General features: G+C 39.5%; 1 protein-coding gene and 1 long non-coding RNA gene across 3 annotated transcripts in view; one reads left to right on the top strand and one right to left on the bottom strand.

The window, feature by feature from the left end:
- KCNB2 (potassium voltage-gated channel subfamily B member 2) overlaps nt 1-17425 on the bottom strand; it is a 441431-nt gene extending 424006 nt beyond the window's left edge. Inside the window, exon 1 of one of the 2 annotated variants that reach the window (XM_043484132.1) lies at nt 16884-17425. The gene's annotated coding sequence lies outside the window, so the exon portion shown is untranslated. Of the gene's footprint in view, nt 1-4549; nt 4573-16883 lie in introns of those variants that run through there. The other variant, XM_043484133.1, reaches the window with a different exon arrangement.
- A 589-nt stretch (nt 17426-18014) lies between these two features.
- LOC122451263 overlaps nt 18015-24306 on the top strand; it is a 30487-nt gene continuing 24195 nt past the window's right edge. Inside the window, exons 1-3 of the long non-coding RNA XR_006272354.1 lie at nt 18015-18228; nt 18335-18407; nt 22768-22916. This is a non-coding gene — a long non-coding RNA (uncharacterized LOC122451263). The remainder of the gene's footprint in view (nt 18229-18334; nt 18408-22767; nt 22917-24306) is intronic.

The following is a 24306-nucleotide window of genomic DNA, read 5'->3' as shown; positions in this document are numbered from 1 at the left end:
CTCTGTGAGGGGTGGGGTGGGATGGGAGGTAGGAGGGAGGTTCCAGAGGGAGGTGACATATGTGTACCTATGACTGATTCATGTTGATGTATGGCAGAAACCAACACACTATTGTAAAGCAATTATCCTTCAATTAAAAATAAAGACTTTTCTTCTTTTTTTTAATTTTTACTTTATTTCTTAATCAATTTATTTTAATTGGAGGATAATTCAGTTCAGTTCAGTCACTCAGTCGTGTCCAACTCTTTGCAACCCCGTGGACTGCAGCACGCCAGGCCTCCCTGTCCATCACCAACTCCCAGAGTTTACTCAAACTCATGTCCACTGAATCGGTGATGCCATCCAACCATCTCATCCTCTGTTGTCCCCTTCATTATTGAGATACTGTGATGGTTTTTGCCATACCTAAATTTAAAAAATAATAATAGTCAAAGGAATGACTCTATAGTAATGGAGATACAAGCAGACCAGTACTTGTGCTGGGAAAGTAACTTAAGGTGAAAGGCAGAAACCCTTCCCAAGGTATCTAAGTCACAATGTACAGGTGGCCACATCTTCAGACTCAAAGCAGACAACTACACAACTAATTAACCTTTGGATTCCGTGTGGCCACACCCATTGATATCCTTACTTCTTTTCCTGATGGTGCATATTCAAAATATTGTGTTCTCAATTTTAGCATTAAAAAAAAAACAAACAGCTTCTAACAAATCAATGGTACCCTTCATTAATGAATCCAATTTAAAACATCAGAATGTGTCACAAATAATTGTATGCTTGATTTACCCGCTCCCCTGTGCATTAAATAGAAAAGGGAAGAGGTTCACTGAGCTATAAACATCACGTCCGCATCCCTTATGAATAATGTTTTCCATTTGCCTTTGTCATCAGTGAGGATCATTAAACAGTATCTATTAAGCATCCATCTGTGTATGGCACTTTATAAATATTCCTCCCTGTGCCTCTGCCCTCTTTCTCAATCTACCATGTGTCTCTGGTGTAGAAAATGCTAGGGAGCTACAAGGATAATAAATAATTAATGGTAAGAATGTAAGGCAGATGGATGGGATGACCTACGAGCATCTATGAATCTTAGGATGTTAAATTTACTGCTAATAATATAATTTAGCACAAATTGATAAGAAAATATCAAAGCGCTTGATGCAGAAAAAATGAGCTCATTGTATTCCATCAACATTTTCAAAAATACAAATGTGACAATTAGGGACCATAGAATGACCGATTGAAGCCCTGAGTTTATGTGACTTGTACCAGATGAAACAGTCTTGAAATAAATAATGTGGAAAACAGTGTGGACAACTCATAAAAATTATGACTGCAACAGTATAACTGGGAGTGTAACCTGAGCGAAGAGTGAAAATATTCAGAAATAAAGCAAAGTCATTGTTTTCACTAAAAGGAGTAGAGTGGTTAAGGATGGTGAAATTACCAATTCCCCCCCCCCAACCTTTTTCAGTTTTTCTTTAATGTTATTCTATTATTTTTTTCTTTAAGAAAAAAACTAGTTATACAGGTTTTAGAGATGGAGATATTTAAAACACTCTCTTTCACCTTTGCAAGCCTCAGGTAGTCAGGATAATAATAAAAGGGCAGTCATGCATGCTAAGTTGCTTCAGTCAGGCCCAACTCTTTGTGACCTTATGAACCGTGGCTGACCAGTCTCCTCTGACCATTGAATAAAAGAGAATGTCAGTGTAAAATCAGCTATTGCTACGGGTTTGAGATTTGCCACTTGAATTTTGTTTCAGCTTAAGTTCAAAATGTCCGTAAGTAAAATCTGTATTTCCTAGAAGGTAGGGATATTCTTGGAGTTGTAGTTGAAGGACAGCCAAAGTTATGATCTCACTTGCTTTGTGACTTTGGTTAATAATTAGCATTTTTATCACCTACCACATATTGAGGGATTATTACGCACAGCCACTGTGTTTATTCCACTTAATTCTCATGAGAATTCTCATTAATTCTCAATCCTCCTTGAGGGGGGGAGATTAGTATCTTTGATTTATAGATAAAGAAACTGAGGTTCCAAAATGTATGTACCTTGTTCAAGATGACATAACCACCAAGTGTTTGTTCCAGGATACCAGTCCAGCAATGTCTCGACTCAAAGCCCATGTTCTTAATCTTCTAAGATTCTGGGGGTTTTCCTTGAATGGCATGATTCTGAGTGCCTCAATTCAATAAATATATAGAAATATGAGACCAATATTGTGTAATATTTTTAGCACAATAGAGAAGGAAAGAATGAATCTCAGATAATTCCTGTAATACTATGTCTACCCATTAGCTTAGATGTATAAAATATATTAAATGGAATAATTTTCTTGTGGATATGTTGGGATGGCAATTATTTCCACAGTTATAAGTTTTCACAAAACTGAACATAAACTTTAGTGTGTGGCTTTAAAAGAGATGCTATTAATCTTAGTATTGAGATCCACAGTCAAAATGGATGCTTTAAAATATTTTTTAAATGTTAAAAATATAAAATTCACAATATTTGAAAGGGCAACATTAGTAAGTTTAAATGATCTTTCCAGGGTCCACTCAGCATCAAGACTAGAGGCCAAGTCTCTTAGTTCCTAAATCCATGTTCTTTCCACTAGACCCTGACACCTTACAGCTTCAGAAATAAATCTACAATTAGAACGATGAAGAGAAAAAATGTGAAGCAGGAGACATCTAGTTATTTCACACCCAGTTAAATGTATAAGTACTGATGAGTTGAACCTAATTATTAATGATTCCTGACTACAACATAAATCTGTAATTTATACTATTCTAATAACAGTCATAATAGGAGATCATAGCTTCAAGTAACACATACTGATTTAGGTCCATGATTCCTTTCTCATTCCCCTCCTTTCAATACAAAGTGTTCCTTGGCTATTAGATATATACTGAGTGCAGAGGGTACAAAATTGTGTAAAGGCACCCTTGCTCCCAAAAAACTCATTGGATTACTGCAACAGAATTACAGAAACTTTTGGATTTGTGCCTTTAGCATGTGTTGTATGTGGTTGGTGGTGGTGGTTTAGTTACTAAGTCGTATCCGACCCTTAGACACCAAGGACTGTAGCCCCTTAGGTTCCTATGTCCATGGGATCTCCCAGGCAAGAATATTGGAGTAAGTTGCCATTTCCTACTAGGATCTTCCTAACCCAGGCATTGAACCCATGTCTCCTGTGTCTCCTATTTACAGGCTCAGAAAATATTATGAACTTAACTATCTTAAACCTAATTAAGCCTTCCTACCTGATTTGAACATACTGATGTAAGGAAGAGAGAGGTATGCAATACCAGCCAGTGATGAAGAAGTCTTAATTCATGAGGCTTTGTAGAATACAGTCTTCGTTTATGAGACTGGTAGCCTTAGCCACCATCTGAAATTTTGAAAACTCTTTAAGATCTTAAATGAAATAATGAATATGATGAATTATTTAACTCATTCATTCAACAATATTTACTGCAAGCACTGTGTTCCAAATGCCATAAAATACCTGCAAGAAAACGGCTCCCTGGATTAAAAATAAAGGCAAAAACTCTCAGTATAATGTTCTACTTCAGCTGAATATATACATGATTACAAACTATGCTTATTACGCTGGAAACCAAGTATTTTGCTGGGCCTGAATAAAACCAGAAGTCAAGTTTAAGAAGTAGCTTTTTAACAGCTTCTGAGCTTTCTATGTGCACTCGTTTCTACAAAACTTAATGAAAATGCTCTCCTTAGATTTAGAAAAGACTAGGATTCCAAATTTAAAATGACATTTATCTCCAAAGTAAATTAATATTTAATGAGAGTCTGATTAATAATTGTGATTTTATGAACTGGAGACATTTAGCCAGAAAGCCCCTAGACACATTTGTTCTATACAGACTGGGGGAAAGGGCTAACAATGGATCATCTCTTTCCAAATGTTACTTTACTATTATGTTTCAGACTTTTTCCTTCTAAACACCACTTGCTCCTTCTGGTATTAGCTTATTGGAAAGCTTTTCATTTGTGAAAAACAGGATAAGAATTCAAGAGATCCAGTCCCATGAGAACTTTCAAAGGATTAAGAAAGACTATAATGTTATCTAGGTGAAAGCTGTGAGGAAGAAAAAAGAAAGAAAGAAACAGTTCAGTGTTCACCTTACATTTTTTTGCATATTAAATACTGAAATAATTATATCTGTTAAATCTCCAAAAATGTATCAATTGGTCTGTAAAGAGCTATCACCATTTCAGATTTTTTTTTTTTTTGCTAATGAGCTGAACTGCTCTTTGATTGGTTTTTGTTAATGATCTGAACTGATAAAACAGATTTTGTAAATAAGCACAAAATAAAGAAATCAATACATGAAAGTAAAGGAACTTGCTAAAAGACACAGTGTCACATCTGTCATTTTAGAGGTTAGAAAGGAAATAAGAACAGAGGGAGAGGGAGAGAAAAGGTGAGGGAACAAAAAGAGAAAAAAATAATCCATGTTGGAAAATCTTAGCGTGAGAAAGCATTTAAGGTCACATTACACTGGTACTTACAAAGATAATGTTCTACTTTTCTATAATATTTTCCATTTTGTCCAGTTCACATAGAGGAAGAAATGCCTTCAATAAGAACAATTCCTATGGATAGAAACAAGACATGGGAGATCCTTTGCTAGAACGCACTGGAAGAACTTCATCAGTGTCAAAACAGGCACTGGACTCCAGACATGTTAATACATGGTTAACTGGAGGCCAACACTGGTTATAAATGCATTGTTTCCAGAATTTAAACCATATTGCTTTTGAAGCTTAGGGTTTCCTAAAGTAATTCACGCTAATAATAATCTAGCTCAGCACTAGCATTGACTCATACGGTAACCAGCAGCTGTAGATGACTATTTAAATTTAAAACTTAATTTCTCAGTCTTACAAGTCAATTTCAAGGGTCCCTCAGCTTACATGGCTACTGGCTACTACTGGTGAGCACAAATATAGAATTTTTCCATCATCACATCAAATTCTATTGGAGAACACTGGTCTAGCCAGACTTCTGTAAAGTTATGAGGCTGAGTATGTTCTGAAATAGGGGTGAGAGACAAATTCTATTGGAAGTACCATGTTCTGCCTCATCTGGATCTCATTCCACCAACTGTCTCCATCCTTAGCAGTGGCAAACCATGGACCTCCGTTTACTAACTCTCTTCTATGCCAGCTTCTAGGACCACCTGACCCTTGTCAAGAAGAATGTGAAGATTATGTGGGTGTAAAATAGCAAGATCAAACCAGTCAATCCTAAAGGAAATCAATCCCTAGGACTCACTGGAAGAACTGATGCTGAAGCTGAAGCTCCAATATTTTGGCCACCTGATATAAACTGTCGACTCATTGGAAAAGACTCTGATGCTGGGGAATGATTGAAGGCAAAAGGTGAAGAGGGTAGCAGGGGATGAGATGGCTGGATAGCATCACCGATTCAATGGACATTAACTTCTGCAAACTCCGGGAAATAGTGAGGGACAGACAGGCCTGGCATGCAGCAGTTCATGGGCTCACAAAAAGTTGGACGCAACTTAGTAACTGAACAACAACAACAGCGATGGGCTGGCAGTTCATCACCAGGCAGACTTGCTCCTGTCCTGCTCTGCCCAACCCTGGCCAGCAGTTCTTAGTAACTGTGCTCTTGGTGCTGTTTGGTGACCTAGAACCTAACTCAGGGCCCAGTTCCATCCACCACTGGATCAACAAATAAACAATGAGCATCAGCTATGCACCTGGAGGTGCAGAGGTATGACGAATAAAGTAGTGAAGAAGAAAGAAGGTCCCTGTCTTTACTGAAGTGATATTCTCACACAGGAAAATGACATTTGACAAGTAATTACCCACTATTTAACAGCAGAATTGGGGTAAATGCTACAAAGGAGAAAACAGCTACAGACTGTCATACAGAGTAAAGTGAATCAGAAAGAGAAAAATATTGTACATTAATGCATATATGTGGAATCTAGAAAGATGGTACAGATGATCCTATTTGCAAAGCAGAAATAGAGACACAGACATAGAGAACAAATATATGGATACCAAGGGGGAGGGAAGGTGGAAGCAACTGCGAGATTGGGATTAACACATCTTCAGTCATATCTGACTCTTTTGCGACCCTATGGACTGTGTAGCCAGCTAGGCTCCTCTGATCATGGGATTCTCCAGGCAAGAATACTGGAGTGAGTTGCCAAGCCCTCCTCCAGGGGATCATCCCAATCCAGGGATCAAACACGAGTCTCTTATGGCTCCTGCATTGGCAAGCGGGTTCTTTACCACTAGCGCCACCTGGGAAGCCCCAGTACTATGTAAAAATGGATAACTAATGAGAACCTACTGTATAGCACAGGAAACTCTACTTGGTGCACTGTGGTGGGAAGGAAGTCCAAAAGGGAGGTGATACATGTATACACGGGGATTTTCCTGGTGGCTCAGATGGTAAAGAATATGCCTGCAATGCGAGAGACCTGGGTTCAATCCCTGGGTCATGAATATCTCCTGGAGAATGGAATGGCTACCCACTCTAATAGTCTTGCCATGAACAGAGTAGCCTGACTGGCTATAGTCCATAGGGTCACAAAGAATCAGACATGACTGAGTGACACTTTCACAAATGTGTATACACATGGCTGATTCATTTTGCTGTACAGTAGAAACCAACACAACACTATAAAGCAAATATAGTCTGATTAAAAAAAAAAGTTTTTTAACTAAAAATATGATTTTTTAAGGAAAAACAGAAAACTGCTAGAAAAGAGAAGAATGAAGAAACATGCTATACTCTGGGACTCCAAGATTTCTTTGAACAAGTGACTTCTGACCAGAGATGAGAGACATGAGGAAGAGTTAAGAAACTGGAAGAAAGCATCTGAATAACTACCTGCACAGGCCTCAGGGCACAGGACCCCAGACACTTGAGTGGAACTAAAAGAAAACCAGAAATTGTAGCAGCCAAGGAGGGGTGTGTGGGCCTGAGATGACACCGGCAGGCAGGGGGCAGACTGACCCGAGCCTGTTATGAACAACAACTTTATACTAGTGATGTTTTGGGAATGAAGGAGGAATACTGTAGCCCCCAAGTTCAAGATTTAGGCCTTTACCCAAAGAAAAGTGGGAAATCATTTAAGGGTTTTAGATGGATGAGTGATATGATCAGATTTGCCTTTTATCAAAAAACCAAAGAACAAATGGATTGAAAGGATAAGAGGCGCTAAGAGTCCTGGTAGTAAGCTTTAGTAGAAGTTCAGAAAGAGATGTTGGTAATTTGATGATGGTACAGGAAATGGTCTCCCCCACTGTGTCTGAATCCCTGAGTTGATTACGTGACCATCACGTGGTTTTCCCAACACAGACCTATGTCTCAATTGGTCTGAACTCTTGCTAGCTACTTAAGACAGACCTCTTCCTAAACTTTAAACTATAGCATTTGATCCTATGGCTGGGTGACTCTAATCCTGCCTGCCCTGCCTGCCCCTGTCTGTCTAAATCTCCAAATCTTCCCTGTTTCCAGAAGACCACTCCCAGTACTCCTTCAGTCTAACTTCCTGCCTACCTGGTGCAAACTGCCATCTGTCTTCACTCTCTCTATATGCCTCGTTTACTGACCTGGTTGATCTCCTTTTTAGGATCCTCTTATTCTGACATACTGAGTGCTCACTGCTAGAAAACAAAAGGAGAGAGTGGGAAAAGAACCAAATAGCTCAAGTCCTGGAGTCTGCAAAAAATAAACCCAGTGATTAGAATCAGAGACTCAAAGTATCTCTGGGTAATAAAGGAGGCAGAATGGCCCAGCTCCCCTAGTTCAGCAAAACCACAGCCTACATGCCATTCCTCACTTCAGAAGTGCCACCCTCACCCTTTCACCTTCAGGAATCTTGCCTCTGCCCATCACCTTTCCGTTCCAAATAGTTCATAAGGAAACATGGACTGTTTGAGCCAGGGCAGAATCACTATACTGGCCACTAGAGAAAAAACAGGGTTCTTACGTTTGCTTCTGATAGACTGCAAGCCCAATGAAGGTAAAGACCAAGTCTGTGTAACCTGGATACAATCTCATGCCAGTTGGACTATGAGAAAGCAATACATCCTCTTCGAGAAAGAACCACTGTTTTGTCTTGGAAAACATCATGGACTATCAATTATTACAGGCAAATCCCCTTGTGGACTTGCACACCAAGTCCACTGGCACCTTGGGAACGGATAGAGGGAAAATTTTATACAAAGAGATGTGAAGAAGAGTCCAGAGAAAGAGAAAGGCCTGGCAAATGGCTGGTATCTGGACCCCGAACAAATCTGGGCCAGTGAGCAAACCCCCATGATGAGAAATGGTAAATATATTTCTAAGAACAGTGACATTTAACATTCAATTAGAATTAGTTTTTTGTCTATGGTATAATTACCATCCTTTATCCCAAAGCACTCAGCCAGAGTCTGTTATCTACAAGACCCTTATACTAACAATGTTTTAGAGCAGTGATCCTCAACCTTTCGGCACCAGGGACTGGGTTCATGGAAGACAATTTTTCCATGGAACAAGGAGGGGTGGTTTTGGAAAGATTCAAGTGTATTACATTTATTGTACACTTTATTTCTATTATTATTATGTCAGTTTTACCTCGTATCACCAGGCATTAGATTCCAGATGTTGGGGACCTCTGCTTTAAAGAATGAAGGAAAATGTGTGATAGTTTAAGTCAGGGTCAAGAGCCAAAGACAGGACAGGAGTAGATGGGGGAGATGCCATCCACAGCATGGATTAGCTAGTGACTGAATGTAATTTAAACCCTTTCTCCCCCTAATTTATTCTGGAGGAAGAAGACAACCGTAGGGAACAGTTGTCTACATAAGCTTGGGTTTCAATTTTGTAAGAATGAGTTGTTACTAAGACATTCCTATTAAGTCAGGGATAACATTTCCCAGTCCCCTGCATCTAGGTGGGCCATGCATGTGACTAGTTGTCATCAGTGGAATACAAGAAGTGTTGTTGTTGTCACAGTTGAGCCAGGCTGTCTAAGAAGTTGATGTCTTTTCAATGCATGCTCACTTTCACTCTCCCTCCATTTGACTGTTATGCAGGTGAGAAATAAACATACATTATGTTTAGCCACTAACAGTTTGGTTCATTACAGGAGCTAGCATCATCACAACTATTCTGAAATGGACACCTTGAAGTGGGTGCTGCCATAACAAAAATCTGATTATGTAATATTGGCCATTGACAAGGAAACAGATACCAGGGACCTGGAACCCTGTTATGCCGTGGCAAAACTATGCTAACTTAGAGGCCAGATCTATAGCTGTAGAGGATATGGTTGGAAAGAGCCAGAATTCTAGTTAGTATGGGATGGTTGCTCTTCACTGTCTATACTAAGGTATTACAAGATAATGGATGAGCTCATGAAAGAATTGGCTAGTTTGAGAACAGAAATAAGAGCAAATAACCAAATTTCAGAAGTATAAGACTACAAAGCTGAAACAATTCTTTGCTTCAGGGACTCTAATGGTGAAGAATGACACTGAAAAAGGCTTTGAATAACACATGTTCGTTAACACTTCCCAGTTAGACAAAGAGAATCAGCCTTGCAACAGAGATCTGATTAATGAAGATACCTAAGCACCCACAGGTTTCCCTGGTGACTCAGAGAGTAAAGAATCTGCCTGCAATGCAGGAGACCAGGGTTCGATCCCTGGATGGGAAGATCCCCTGGAGGAGGAAATGGCAACCCACTCCAGTATTCTTGCCTGGAGAATTCCATGGACAGTGAAGCCTGGCGGGCTACAGTCCATGGGGTTGCAGAGTCAAACACAACTGAGTGACTAACACACACATAAGGACCCAAGCCTGTTGCTTCAGATGACCCCAAAATAACCACTTAAGACACAGGGGTTGAGACATGATCAAAGAAATGAGGCAAATTCAAGAATCATAAATAGGAAAGAACTTACGTGGTAGTTAGTGGTGTAACTGACAGCAAATAGATAAGAAAGCTATGAAGGCTTTGAGGGAATTGTATTGTCAAGAATTAGGAGGCTAGTTCCTAGTGACAATAAAACATCAAAACATCCAAACTTATACCAGTAAGAAATGGGCTAAGAAAGTATTGGCTTGGCCAAAAAGTTCACTCTAGGCTGTTACCTCTGCCTAAAGTGCTGTCCATCTGCCTCTTTTTGAGCCTGGAGAGTGCTTACTCATCTCTTAAAAATTAGCTTAGATGTCAGGTCAACTCTGAAGTCTTGTCTGACACTCCCACGTAAAAAATGAAACTCTGACAGTTATGATCAGATTAGTCAGCCTCACATATTCTGGCTACTATTAGTTTGTTTCTAGAGCCTAGAAATACACAGGGTTGAATTTTTTCTGTTTATTTTGTTTATTATTTAGTCCTCCAAACTTAACTTCCTACTAAAAACTTAGAGAAGTCTGATTTTTCAAAATAGCTTAACTATGCATTAGAATTGGAGTGGCTCTAGTCAATGGGAGAATATAGTTATCATCAGTGTTGCTAAATGGGATTAATACAATCTTTTGGGATGACTCTTCTAAATTGTTAAGTAGTTGGATGACAAGGACCTGGAATGCAGGAAATTCAATGTGGGTAGAAATTTGGAGTCCTCCATTATTTTACATTTTCATCAGACACTTCCATAAATGAAAAACTTGCTTATTATTATTTGACTAGATTCTAACCTTGCTGAATACAAAATATTTTTCCATAGGAATGCTCTAATGATGTAACTACCATATTTAGAACTTCACCAGGATCTGCTCTCCATTTTGAAAAGTCACATCATCCACTATAATGCCGTTCATATCAACTGATTCACTGATACAGAACACCAACATCTGTTTGCAACGGTAGCTGTAACACTCAGTGAACATATTTACTTCATTTTTATCTCAAAATGCCAAATATCCAAAAGTATCACCAATATTCAGTTGGATATTTTCTCTGAAATCCAAATTTATGCATTTTTAAGTAGCAAGCATCTGACTGCTTTATGACACCTTTTAGTGCAGTATACCTAAGCATATACCTACTGATAGACTTGAAATTTGCATAAGCTGCTTTCCTTTTAGTTTCTCTATTACAGATAAAATTTATATTGATTTTTTAAAAGATTAAACATGTGCAGGTAGGTTATACTATCTGTAAATATCATTCCAGGAAAGTAAAAGGGGCATTACCAAATATCACTTGATATAAAGGTGACATTGGGTCTGATGGAGTAGAGAATCATGATCACATACATCTATGAATTCAAAGAAATCATATATATATACATTTTTTTACTCTGGGGATGCTCCTATCAGGCAGCTACTCAACTGAACTGCCATCCTGCTCCACCAATAGCTTTTATGACATTTTGTTATGACTTATATGTCTATATGTGTAGGCTGTGAATGTATGATATCTTTTACTCATATTTATGTCCCCAACACCTAACTTAGGGCTTGACACAGAGAAGGGGCTCAGTAGATACCTTAAGGATGAAATAACAAATGAAAATTTTGAGAGGTATGCAGTCCTTGGCTCTCTGCATAGAACTCTGAATCAATTATTCAACATTTTGCCTATGCCAATAGTATCAAGCGTTCCTCATTCTGTCTAATGTTGAAGTCAGTTACATACAATTCTCTCAATTTTCTCTCCTCCTTGTGGGTCCAGTCAGTACTGTTTCACTCTGTATCCTAAAAGAACCCTGCACAGAAGCAGCAGTCAATAAATAATATTTAAATTAAATTATTCCCTGGGAATATTGCTATACATAATGCCTGTGTTTTTAGTACTAACAGTACTGTACTTCAGGTATATTATTGATTAAAAAGGTATTTGTAGATTGGTCTGGAGACCAAAGCATCATCTAAAGTACTGTTTCTATCAATGTATTACAAGTTCCAAAAAAACCAAACTTTTAAGATCACCTTTTAAGCTCCAAGTCAATTGTAGGTTGAGAGTTATCTATTCAGTGGGGCTGGGTGGGTCTATGAGACCTAACATCTATAAGAAAAATAAAAATGCCAATCAGTCATGAGGATGTCTCTAAATATTTGATTGTATGGCATCCTGCAGGCAATATTTAGCCATTTTATCTTCCAAATTTAATCCAGATGGTATTTTTCACATAAACAGACACAGTGGATATTTAGAAAGAGATTTAAATGTTATAAAAACTTTTCTTGATGAAAATCTCATTAATTTATGATTTGTGCTTTCATGGTTTTCGTACAGTTATTTATCACTTAATAAAATAAATGCACTCCAGACAATATAGCAGAAAGTAAATTTACCAAGTGACTATATTCCAGTTTCTATCAATATATTGAGGGAACATTTTACAGAAGAAAAAGTGGGGACACAGAAAATTGTATTCAAAACTAATAATATCTTTTCAATATATGAATATATAATTATAAAAAATAAACTAAAAATATTTACAATACTATACTCAAAATAATTCACTTAAAAAAACATAAAAATAAAAATAAACTATCAGTAGAAATTGAACAGTCAGATTAACTGTCTCAGCCAGTGTTAGTCTATGGTCAGTATAATGGCAGTACTTCCTAATGTTTAAGCATTAATTCTGAGAAAATTCTACTCATCTTTTTAAAATCAGCCTCTAAACTACCTTCTTATTTCAAAGTCATAATGAGAGTTTGGGATTTTTTTCCTATTTAAAATGAAGTCCCTACTTTTAGTCTTTTCCAAGCATCCCTTGTCATAATAACTACAGTGTTCTTTAATGGGAGCATATAGCTCTAAATAAATCTAGGAGCTGCAAACATCTTTCCTCATTCTGCCAGTGATAACGCTTCTTAATAAGTAATATCATAGTGGTTAAGTGAAGCCAGAATCCTTGGGTTCAAGCTTGACTGTATCATTGACTTCCTATGTGACTTTAAATCAGAAAAGTCTCTGTAATTTAACTTTTTGTCTATATAATAAAGTTGTATTAGTGATAGCTGGCTCATAGGGTGGTTGTGAGAATTAAAATATTTAGTATTTATAAAACACTTAAAAGTGTCTGGCTCAACTGTGTGTTATAAAGATAATAATGAAAATAAATTAATTTTATTGACAAATAAAATAATAATATAAATGTTATTTATATTTTATTTAAATATTTCTATATTAAATATATTAAAATTTAATTTATTTATATAAAATAATAATGCTTTAATTTCTATTTTAAATTTTTAATAAAAGTTATTATTATAATATTGCTATTATGTTCAGTAATTCCCCAATGCATAGACTGAAACAAATTTTCATGATCCTCTTCCTAAATCTGCCTTAATTAACCTAATAAGTGTGAAATTGTGAAACGTATCTCTGTATGAAAGAGATCCCTGATTTTGAATTCTACCCACAATTCTTCAATTATTTATTCAAGTTTTACTGTCTGTACTGTAAAAAAATCCTTGAGGGGAAGGGACTATGTCTTCTATCTCTTTTGCAGTTATTATACTGTAATCTCCTTATACATACACGAAAGTGTTAGTCACTCAGTCAAGTCCAACTCTTTGTGACCCCATGAACTGTAGCCCACCAGGCTCCTCTGTCCATGGAATTCTCCAGGCAAGAATACTGGAGTGGGTTGCCATTTCCTTCTCCAGGGGATCTTCCTGACCCAGGGATTGAACCCAGATCTCCCGCATTGCGGACAGACTCTTTACTGATTGAGCCACCAGGGAAGACCTAATACATGCATACCTAATGAGTATTAAATAAATTAATGAATGAGTTAGTGACTGGATACATGACATTAAGTCAGATGGCATAGATTGGTACATTTACAACCTACAGGAACAGGAAATTTTCCCTTAAACATAACACAGTAGGATTTGGCTTACACAAGCCAAGGAGCCCTGAGTTTTATACTCTTGACCTTCTGTCAGACAACCTGGATTTCTGGTGAAGAGTTAGTGGAAATATATATATTAGAATCTCAAGGAGGAGACAAGAAAAGAACCAGAATGGGCTACAGATTCCAAGTACAAAGATACTTGTGGTATATGACTAAACATTTTAGGGCTGTGCTGCTTTATAAAGTTTATCACTTCGGGAGTAATGAGGCCACAAACTCTTACCTTAAAAAATTCTTTGAACTTAAAAAATATCACATATAATGCATGTACACTCTCCACACCTCTGAAGCCCTTATGAAAATAATAAGCATCAGAGTTTTACGTAAAATCCACTTGACAAATATAGGCAAATCTCAAATAACATTACATTCTGAAGTAAATGGAAAGTCTTAACCTTACGTATTTATCTTAAAATAATGTTTTAAGATTTAAATTATTTAAATTTAAATAAATTATTTATTTAAATTTAAATTTAAGATTGAAATTTTAACATTTAAAAAATGTTCATGAGGACATGCCCTATCAACTTTAATCACACACACACACACATATATAATGACACATACATATACACACATACATATATACATGTTACTAAAGTAAACAAAGTACTGATAAAAACTGGAACTCTACAAGGTAATCCCATTCTGATCCAATGCATTTTTGCTTGATAAATTATAAGGAAGTAATCAGTTCCTTGAAATTGTCTATCTCATAGAGAGACTAATTCCTAAGAAGTGTATATATATATATATGCATATATATATATACACACACATACACTGGTCTCTTTGAACACTACTCCAAAATGCCGGATATAAATTCAAGAAAAAAATTTTCAACGCTTAAAGAATATTTTCCACAGATTCACAGGCAGATATGTAAGAAACCTGGATGGATATGATATACTTTTAAAGTTGCCAAGATTATGACTGAAAGCCTGCCTATCTTTTCATTTTATTTCTCTAGCAGTCTTACTTTTGTTACCATACTGGAAATGACAAGGACAAGTTCACGTTCACAGTTGCTCCAAGGCATCAACAAGGAAAATTTACAAGCCAAACAGAGAAGACAGGCCAAAGGAATAATTTTTCACTAATCTCATCTGAATATTCAGCAAACATGTATGCCTGGAAAACTCAACGGTGGGATTTGAAGACAAGTGAGACTGAAAATAGTTTCAACAGATGCATGGATTGATTCTATTTAGAAAAACACAGGAGAAAAAGAAAAGAAACGCTGGACTTGTCAGAGAGGCAGGCAATGGAGTTGCTCTCTGGAAGTGGTGTGTGTATCTGTGTATGAGGGAGGTTGGGGACACGAACATCGAGAGGGCAAGGGGAAGGTTAAAAGGAGGAAGAACACAAAGAGAACTGCCAAGTGATGCACTCCTTTCTCCAAGAGTCTGAGTTGTGCCAGAAAAGAAAAAGGAGTGCATTAGACACAATTGTATTTGTGATAAACAATTGGTTTGAACCTGACAGCATGAGGGAGGGGAGTAGAATGTTTACTTGGTGGAGGCTTGACAAATCTTTTAGGTGATGAGGTTACTTTTCATCCAGTGGGGGAAAAGGTGTTGAAACACCGTGTCTTCCAAATTCTCAGAAACCCTATGCAGCCACACAAGTAATCACATATTTATGCCTTACATTAAGAACACCACCTCTGGTAGCAATTAAATGAATAGACACATGCATAGTGTACCAAATTACTGAACTAAGTTCTGATTAATTTAAGAACTAGATGTCTGTAGAGCTTATTCACGTATGACAAGTAAGCTTTGTACAACTTTATATTTACTGACATACACACCCCTCTAAAGAGTGAAATAAAGTAAAACTTCATTCTACACCTACATAATTTTTTAACTGTTACACTCTTTTTCAAAACCTTTCCTGTAAATTATTCAATACTGACAGACTTTAGATTTTTGACTAGAATTTCTCTTTCTCTTGTTCTACGAAATGCAATTATCTCAATTGACGCTTTTTGATAAATAAACCAAGAGACCTCTGTCCCACACAATACTACACATTTAAAAACAATAATAAATCCTGGCTTTCCCTTTGAGCTGAGCTTTAAAATATCAGATCCCCCTCAAAATTCCAAACCCCATCAATGCAAACACAGAAATGTGAAATGCTATTTAAAATATTGACATTATTGCATAACTTGACTCGAAGGGATGCTGAACCTGCATGAAACGAACCCAAGGTCTCTCTGTGCATGCTAAATTTTTCAGTGTAATCTATTATTATAACACTTGTGCAGTTATAAATGATCCCTACATGGCATGTCTTTGCATACTGCACACTGCCAATTTTTATGAATGAATACACAAAAATGCTCATAATTCGAGAAAATGGATGGCAGCATACTATTTTGAAAACGGTCATTGAGCACTGGAAGCAAAGGAGGAGACAAATGGTCAAGTGTCTTTTGGTGCCATGCAGGGCAGCTGTATTCCCGAGTTCCCTAGCAGAGTGTGTTGGAAACAGCCATGAAGCTCTTTCCTTAGAGACTCATTCTGTCTCTCAGAAACCGTGAGCTAAAGAACGGAGACCTTGCGTCGCTCGGAGAACAGAATGTATGCACGTCCCTGTGTTCTGAGGACTGTTCATACATCAGAGACATCACACTCCCCGAATCCGGTCCCACAAGTGTGTGCATGCGAGTGTGGCATTTATCAACAAACGAACAGAAGGCAAGGAGAGCTCATCGCCTAGAAATAACACATCCCATCCCTTCCCAGGCAGGCAGCTGGGAAGCTTTTCGGGGGCCAACACTTGAGCGCCTTCCCCACGGGGATGGAGCCTTGCATTTAATAACCCTCTAGGGCTAAGACAGCTTTGTGTGTGAGTCCACTCTGTTCCATATGGCAGTTTCCAATTCCTTTAGCAACTCAATTCTAGCTAGACTGCCCGCGATGATTCATTCTTAAAGGAAGCCCCCTTGGGGCTCAGTAATGCCCCCGCCACTTACCTAGCTCCCACCGACCCCGCTCGGCAGGCGGCTCGGGCTCCACAAAGAGCTGTGGGATTCCCCGCTCCCTCCGGGGCTCCTCTCCCCGCGACGGTCCCCTTCGCCAATGATCTGTCGCTGGAAATCCCCCTCCCCTCCGCGGAGAGGAGGGTCTCCCCGGCTGGCTGGAGCTCTTGCCTGTTTTGTTTTTTTTTTCCACCCTCTCTTTACATCCCTGACTCTGGTTCTCGATCTCTAGTAGGAAGGCTCAACGGAGAGGCGGCGGGAGGAAGCTAAGGCATCCTTAAAAAGAACAATAATCTTCAGAGATCTTCATCCCCTTCCCCATCGCGGGCCCCCGTTCCCCTGCCGCCGCCGCCGGCGCCCAGACCAGAGAGGGCTGGGATAGAAAAGGAAAAAAATCGAGCCGGGCTCAGCTCGCCGCGCGGAAGGAGCCGGGAAGGCGAGCGGCTCCAGCCGGGGGAGTTGTCGCTCGCTCGGGCTGCCCGCGGCGCGGCGGCCGGCGGGGGCGCGGGGCGGTGGGTGCTTGGTGGGTGTGTGTCTGTGGCGGAGCCGGGGAGAGGCTGGGCGCGGGAGGCGAGGCGGGGCGCTCGGGGGCGCCGGCTCGGGCGCGCACACCCGCCCGCGGCCACCCCGCCTCGCGCTCCGCCTCCTCCCGCGCTCCGCGCGCCCGCGGGCTGGAGCGGCAACCGCCGCCGCCGCCTTCTCCTCCTCTTCCTGGGCGCCCGCGGCTCTCGAGGTGGGCGGCGGGCCCGGGTGGTTTGGTGCGGCTGGCGGGGTACCAGCGGGGACGACCGGGCTTGGCCAGGCGTCGCGGGAGCAGTGCGCTCGAGCGGGGACAGCGCCCGGGTGTCCAGGGCGCGGCCCCGGGGCGCCGGCGTGAGGGCACCGCCCACACCTCGGCCGGCGCCTCCCACTCCCCTCGCGCGCCCGCCGCTCCCGGCGGCCCCAGGCCGGCTCCACACCCACCTGCTTTCCTCCGCTGCTCCCGCTCCGCGGAGCCGGAGGGTCCGCGGCCCCGCGGGCGCCGCGCACGGGGCGGCGGGGAAAGCCCGGGGCGCCCCGGTCGGGATGCGCTTGGCGTCTTCGCGGGATTCCCTGGGCCCCTCTGTTCTCGGCTGCCGAGCTATCCCCCGGCACGCCCCACACGCCCCTGACCCTGGCTGGCTGCTCGACTCCGGGGGACTGGGGAGAGGAGAGCCAGCTCCTGAGTGACGGGACCCGGAGTACCCCCAGGGAAGCAGCGCGCGGGTAACGAGGAGCGCAGAGAGGAGCTGACTTTCCTTCGAGCTCCTGCAGCTCTGTTTGGGGGCCATCGCCAGCTCCATAACCCCGGCTTTCCCAGGTTTGAGGGAAAAGCCTGGTGGGTGGGAGCCGTAACTCTGACTTCCCACAGGGGCGCTATTCATACCCTGACTTGCTTTCTTTTGCCCGCTCTCCCTGCCATCTAGAGAACTGTGCCAAGTTCCTCCTTGGAGAGACAACCAGATGGACACCCAGAACTTTCCCTACCTTCGTGTCGAGGTAAAGACGGGATAATTTGAGTAACAACTTCACTGGGGTTTCTGGGTTCCCGTCCCATGAGACCCTCAGCAGGCACGGGGTAGAGACAGCCTCCTTAGTTACAGGGGCTTTCAGAAAACAAAGTAGCTTGAAACACCCCTTTACCAAGAATGCAGGCCGTGACAGTGTATTTAGAGTTGGGACTCCCCTCTGAGTTTCTTTAGGCCAAGAAAGACGACTGTTGAAGAAGGTCCGTGTTGATGTTTGGTAGAAATCAATGCAATACTGTAAAACAATTATCCTTCAATTAAAAATTTTTTAAAAGGTCCAAATGTACCCAGGTTTAAACGCAGTTCACTTAATCTTTACTTCTCTCTTAGCCCTCATATACACTGGAATGCTCCATCATGTAGCATTCTCTACACTTTGACTTCCCACATGTCCATGGGCCTACAGATTACTTCCTACAGATTACTCTGCCCCAGCCACAACCCTGACCATATCATTTCCCTGGTCACAAATGTTCCCTGGCTTCTCCATTCCCTACCAATCAGTGTCTGCACACTTCTGTGCCATTTCACACCAGAGTCCCTCCTGGGATGTTCTCTCCCAGTCTCAAGTCCAAATCATTGCAGCATTTCAAAGCCTAAGTCAAACTCCGCCTCCTCCGTGACCCCTCCCTTATGACGTGATCTGAAATAGCCCTAGGGCTTCCCAGGTGGCGCTAGTGGTAAGAACGACCTGCCAAGGTAGGAGACCTAAGGGAGGTGGGTTCTGTCAGTGGGTGGGGAAGATCCCCTGGAGAAGGAAATGGCAACCCACCCCAGTATCTTTGCTTGGAGAATCCCATGGACAGAGGAGCCTAGTGGGCTACAATACATGGGGTCGCAAAGAGTCTGACATGACTGAAGAGACATAGCATGCATGCATGAGATAGCCTTATCTCGTTAAAGAAATAGCACCTTCTGCTTCCTACAGAGTATGTGTGTTTCCTGTATACAAGTCTTACTGTTTTAAATGTTTATCCAGGGTAGAGGCCATATCACTTTGTTTGCATTCTTTATGTATACCCCAAAGCCACACATATAAGAGATACCTATTCATCCAACAAATACTTATTTTTCGATATTTCTCAGGAACTCGATAATTGTTAAATGAGTGGAATATGCAAAATATTTTGCCCAGAAACACTACTTGATTCATTTTGAGGACGTGCCTGAATATAAGAGGTGTGATCTTTCATAAATTTTATGGATGATGAAAATCCCCTTACCTTACTAGCCGCACATTAGTACCACTGATCACTTTCAATGAGAATTTAATAATTTGACAAGTGTTTGTAAAAAAAAAATTTTTTTTCCCTTAAGTTTCCATTAGGGTTCAGAAATCTGAATCCATTTTCCTACTAAGCTGTCATTGATCAAGAGAACAAATTATCTACTGGGTGAAACACACTGCTGCTATCTCCATTAATGAGAAGTAGTGCACTTTGCATGTGGCACTAGTGGTAAAGAATCTGCCTACAATGTGGATTAGAGGAAAGAGACTGGGTTCCATCCCTGGGTTGAAAAGATCCCCTGGAGTAGGGCATGGCAACCCACTCCAGAATTCTTGCCTGGAGAATCCCCAAGGAGAGAGGAGCCTAATGGCCTACAGTCCATAGGGTCACAAAGAGTTGGACAGGACTAAAATAACTTAGCAGGCATGCAGGATGCTAGAAGTAATTATTACCCATCATGCTTAAGTCTTGTCTGTAACCGTGCAATGACATGGAAAAACGAACTTTGGAAATAAGATCTGATTCCACATACAAAATTGTAGCTCAAATAAATTATAGAGAACAACCCTTAGTATACAGATTTTTTTTAAAATAGCTGACTTCTCCATATGCATATGAATTCTGCTGCTGCTGCTGCTAAGTCACTTCAGTTGTGTCCGACTCTGTGCGACCCAGTAGACAGCAGCCCACCAGGCTCCCCCGTCCCTGGGATTCTTCAGGCAAGAACACTGGAGAGGGTTGCCATTTCCTTTTCCAATGCGTGAAAGTGAAGTCGCTCAGTCGTGTCTGACTCTTAGCAACCCCATGGAACGCAGCCTACCAGGCTTCTCCATCCATGAGATTTTCCAGGCAAGAGTACTGGCTGTAAAACCTCTTGTGTTGATCATCACCATGTGATTTCACTGCCTTAGTGTGTATCATTTTTTATTTTTGTAGTTACTCTCCAAAGAAAAGATGAAAAGGATCTAGCTGAAAAGTTAGACATGTTTTCACATTACTCCTTAAGTCAGGGGTCCCAGCCTCCAGGGATCTAATGCTTGATGATCTGAGGCAGAATTGATGTAATAATAATAGAAATAAAGTGCACAGTAAATGTAATTCACTTGAATCATCCCCACACCATCCCTCCTGGACCCCCTCATCCCATCCCTCACTCTCCATGTGTGGAAAAATTGTCTTCCACAAAACTGATTCCTGGTGCTAAAAAAGGTTGGGGTCTACTTCCATAAACTATCTTATTTTAACCTTTATTGATATTTATGAAAATGTCCCTATTGCTTGTATTTCAATTTCTCAGATTTATCATAAGATTCGATGAAATTGTATTAAAAGTAAAGAGGAGAAATATCTGTTTAAAATGTCAGACTGCTTTTCTCATAACACTTGGTGAAAAAAAAATCACTTCAATTTAAGTTTAACCTGAAATACTCTTATGTGTTATCATTAGATCAATTTAGATGAAGAATGCATTTCCTCATATATCAGTGCTGGTGATATTGGAATATTTATGTATATAATACAATATCAAGAAAAATAGGTTTTTGGTATTTTTTGTTGAATACTGTATTTGAAAAATATTTACTCTAATCTGAATAACATCATTACTGACTACATTTTAACCAATCAAACTGAAATTTTCATTGGCAAGTTGACTTACAGAAAGAGTCTGTATAGATAAGAATAAGGTAGTAAAGGCTGAAGAAGGAACGTATTTTAAAATGTTAAAAGCAGAAAGGTAAGAATTTACAAGTTTTTGGAGACTAAATAATTAGAATTTGATTTAAATTTATTAAAGAATTTAAATGGAAATATGTTTATGACATGTGAGTAAAATCAAGCCAAAACAAAATCAAGTTTAAAAGAAGAGACTTTAAAAATGATATAAACCCTATGGAAGGAAAAAATACACAAATACAAATGTAAATGTGTGTGTGTGTGTGCACATGCACATATATTCTGGAAGGATGTGCATTAATAACTAAAAGAGTTGTCTTTAGAAGTTGAGAGGCATGTTTTGTTTTATTTGGTATAACACCTTTATACCAAAAGATAGGTGCAATTTTATTTTCTTAAATATCAGCACTATGATACACCAAATACGTACACAGATCAGTACTGTACTTCTTTTTTTTTAATGGGGAAAATACTGCTGTGGTGCTCAATATCATACAAGAAAACCAGCACTCAAGGGTGATTAGAGTTTATCACATTCTTACACCTGAAGTGCCTTCTTTTTCATGGCAAACTAGAAATGTTGGAAAACTGGTCAATTTAGAGTATCAGAATCCTAGCAGCCACTGAAATCCTACACTCACACATGACATTGAAGGCTTGAAAAATAAATGAACTGCTTATGTGTTCTTCATTGAGGAGCTACGTACTAGCTTACTGATTCTTTTGAATTTAGTTAACACAGATTTGACTGTCCTTTGAAGATTTAAAGTAAGAGATAAGCTCCAATATGACTTTACTTGTATTTTTTTTTTTTTACAGTTCATACAGTGAGCATGAACTTTTGGGAAAATGTTAAGTGCTTAAACATCACTTTTTTTTTTTTTTGCTATATAGTAGCAGGAACTTAAGTACAGTGTTTGAATCCATACTTGGAGCTACTTCCCAATGTCATTAGTATCTAAGCAACCTAGTTAGTTCTTAGGAATCCATGAAATTGAGGGTAAATAATTTCTGGGGCCAGTTAACTGGAAATTCCAAAAATATGCTAGATAAAAAATATCTAATCATGTTTTTCCAGGACATGGTAGAACAGGGTCAGATTCCTGGCCGAATCTGAACCCATCTCTGTTACATATTTGGGCTTCATTAACAACAGGTCAGTTTTACCACGACATTGCAACAAGTCAGGCACTATATTCTTTACAGATATTGGCTAATTTAATCCTGATAATGGCTCTTTGAGGTAGATACTATTATTATTATTTCAGTTACTAAAGAGAGTAACTGAATCAGAGAAAATTTAAATTATTTGTCCAAGATCACACTGTCAGAATTAGAATTTGACCTAAGATAATATGACCTTAAAATTGTAGACTATTTCCCTTTATCTTACTCCATAATGATAACATCTTCCTTCCTATTTCACAGGTTGTCTCAAGTTCATGTGGGAAATAGTATTGTTAATTTTTAGGATGAAAATCTGGTTAAGATAAATGTAGACATCGACAAGCACAATCTACAAAAAGGAGAGAAAAGGAAAAGAAATAACCTACTGGTGGTCCCCAAAGGGGATGGAGGTAGGACATGCATCTTTTGTTTTTCTAGTAGGTAGATTGATGCCAGTTCAACCCCACCACTCACTAGTTGTCTTCATGACATTTGTCTGAGATTTGATGTGCCAAGGTGGGGCACGTTTGGGATGAGTCATGTTGCCATGGACTAGGTTGAAGGCTTTCAGGCTCGCATAGAGGTTATCTGTGTGGATCACGATCCATGCAGACGGACAGGACAGCTCCAGATTGTGAACTGGCACAGTGGATCAGAAAGCTTCTGGGGCTCTTAGAATAATCTGGGCTTTGGGTAAGTAGCCAATGGATAATCTCTTGTAGAAAAAATACAACCGATCACAAGTGAAAGAACCCTCTTAGTAAATACAAGGACACTATTCTTGGTCCCAGACTTTACGTTATTATAAGCAAAAAGTGGATACAATGATAGAACATGTCCCTTCTGGCTAAGAAAGGACTTTGTCTCTCAGAAGCCAAGATCACAGCCATGGCAAGCAGAGTTAATTTAGTTACTCACAGTCTTTTCGGAGAAATTTTCGAGTAGACCTAGGACTCTAACAGAGCAATTGGGTTTAAGTTGTGACAAATAATCTAACAGTGCCTTTGTTCCCTTCTGACAATGAAGCCTGAGCTGACAGTAAATTCAACAGAGACAAACTTCCCAAAGGGCCACTCTCAAGCTGACAAAAAATAATGCTGCCATATTTCTTGGTCGTCCTTGTCATTAGCACTCTTGCACCTTTAAGACCTTTGCCATATCATGTAGAAAATTGTGATCATGAGTGAGATCCACAGTCTGACGGTTATCATTTCTCACTGCTGATTCAGGTAGTGCTTCAGTGTTTTGTTCTGAGTAAAATATATTATGGTAATAAATGTAAAATCAAAACTTTTTAAAAGCACGCTAGCATTGTTAATTCAGTAAAATTACATCAGGAACTTAACACAAGTAATTATTGGAAAGCTTTTAGTATTTAGTATTTAGATGTGAGTAACTAGTCAAAATTGATAAACATGTATCGGAAGGCATACAGATTTAAAATAAGCATATTTTACTTAAAATACACTACAGAAATAAAAAAGTGATTTTCTTCAAGAATGCCGACCTTTGCTTAATCTCTACTAACAAATTGTCAGTTTATGGAATTAAATATATATGCTAATCATGGTACTTAGTATTTTACTTTGCATAATATGTTATATATTGTATATATTATTTGAAGTTAAATACTGTCAGTGTGCATCTTAGGTGTTTGGTTCTGTTTATTAGTCTAATCCTTTTTGACAGAAAACAACAAAATTATGTAAAGCACTTATCCTTCAATTAAAAACTAAATAAATTTTTTTAAAAATGAAGACTTCTTTCAACAGGCATGTATTTTTGAACTCAAGAGCAAGT

This window comes from Cervus canadensis, chromosome 12, assembly GCF_019320065.1.
Source record: "Cervus canadensis isolate Bull #8, Minnesota chromosome 12, ASM1932006v1, whole genome shotgun sequence".
NCBI classification, from domain to species: domain Eukaryota; kingdom Metazoa; phylum Chordata; class Mammalia; order Artiodactyla; family Cervidae; genus Cervus; species Cervus canadensis.
Note: the sequence above shows the minus strand (reverse complement) of the source record. Positions and strands in the feature narration are given on the sequence as shown.